The following is a 2,137-nucleotide window of genomic DNA, read 5'->3' as shown; positions in this document are numbered from 1 at the left end:
CGAGCCGGATAGTCTCATCGTCAGATAATAAATTGAAGGAATACAGTGGACGATCAAGGCCCATATTGCCATACTAAGTCTGCCAATCGAATAGAAGGCAATACATCCAAGGGAATATTCCATTTATCACATAAATCAATAAAGAAAAAGGGACAGTAAACACAGGATGGAAGCCAAGGGGGCAAGAACGTCAAAGGCAAGGAGAGCCACCTCCCTTCGAAGCTCAACGGCTACCCGATCAAAATCTGAATTTACAGTAAGATTGAATGATCAAACTGAACGTATAAAAATATTACAGGGTCTTGCTAATAAGTATGCAGTGCCAGACCCTGATACCACTGCAGAAGAACTATTAGATGCCTTTTCACATGCCGAAGAGATTCACAAGGCCTTTAATAAGGAACATGCATACCTACGAACAATCTGGCCCACTGAGCAAGACACTGAAGACAGCATTCCTACCGATATGTTATCAACCGAAGCGTCTCAATTTGTAATGACACGAGGGATTCTCAGCAGGCTTCGCCAAAAATTCAAGATCGAGTGCAATGAGCAACAGCCCACACTACATCCGGTAAGAACACATGGAAGTCGACTGCCAACAGTTAAATTACCCAAGTTCAGTGGAAAGCAAGAAGACTGGGACTTATTCAGTGACCTCTTCGAGGCACTTGTTTTGAAAAGCAAAGAAATTAGTGACGTGGAAAAGCTGCACTGCCTATTTACCTCAGTTGACGACTCAGTTCTACCGTTTATAAGGGGATACGCACTCACAAAGGAATCCCTAATGCCTGCATGGGAAACATTAACAGAACAGTTCAGGAACCCACGCCAATCAATCCGTGCCTGTCTTCTCAAAATCTTTCCTCCAATTAAACCAGTCAAGGGTGATGCAGAGAGCTTGAAAGATCTTGCCAAAAGAGCACAAGAGACAGTAAAACAACTTCTGTCAATGGACATATTACCAGACTTGTGGAACTACATTCTCGTGCATCAAATCTCATTACAATTTGACCGCACTACAGTGGAGTTATGGGAAACGTCTCTAGGAACATCCACCGCCTACCCTCGTCTAGATCAATTAAAGACCTTTCTCGATACAAGGGTGAGATCTCTTGAACAAGGTGAACAGGTAACATCAACTCCTGCAGGTTCCCGAAAACCGACACCTACGCAGAATACAAGGAACTTGGCCATATGAGATTGGCTCCTGAAGTTACCAGTCATCAGGCGCAGTATTATCTGCCACACCACGGTGTACTCAAACCAGATAACACTACAACCAAATTAAGAGTAGTATTCAATGGTTCCTGCAAGTCTACGTCAGGACTTTCTCTAAATGACATTATGCACACTGGACCTAACTTAAATCCAGACATTTCAGACATCTTAATTTGGATTAGAAGACAACGTTACTTGTTTGCCACCGACATCACGAAAATGTACAGACAAATTAAAGTACATGAAGATGACTGGGACCTACAGAGAATTCTATGGGTTAATGAAAACAATGAAGAAGTCTCTTATCAATTGACAACTGTTACTTATGGAACACGAGCTGCACCCTTCCTAGCAGTGAGAACACTGCTGCAATTAGTGGAAGACGAAGGAGCAAGGTATCCTTTAGCTGTGCCTTCCATAATTCATGGAAGATACGTTGACGACATATTCGGAACTGCGGACACTCCCGGGCAGCTGGTAAAGGTTGCCCTCCAGTTACGAGACCTCTGCATGGCGGGCGGTTTTCCACTCGCAAAATGGTATGCTACACACAAGGACGTCATCACTGCAGTCAACGCCAGTCACATTCAACCACAAGCAGTTTCGTTCGACGATTGCACAACAAAAATTCTTGGGCTAAAATGGTCACCTCAACAAGATACATTTTCATTCACTACCACACAGACACCGAGACAAGATAATAAATTTACGAAGCGCCTCATTCTATCTGAGATTGCAAAAATATTTGATCCTCTAGGTTTTGTATCGCCAGTTGTAATCAAGGCAAAGATATTCATGCAAGAGCTCTGGCTGCACAAACTACACTGGGACGAAGCCTTACCTGCACAACTGTCATCCCAATGGATGATTATCAGGTCAGATCTTACAGCATTGTCAAACTTAATAATCCCACGTT

Source organism: Ceratosolen solmsi, unplaced genomic scaffold (assembly GCF_000503995.2).
Source record: "Ceratosolen solmsi marchali unplaced genomic scaffold, CerSol_1.0 scaffold47, whole genome shotgun sequence".
Classification (NCBI taxonomy): domain Eukaryota; kingdom Metazoa; phylum Arthropoda; class Insecta; order Hymenoptera; family Agaonidae; genus Ceratosolen; species Ceratosolen solmsi.
The sequence above is the reverse complement of the archived record's forward strand: the minus strand, read 5'-3'. Positions refer to the sequence as shown.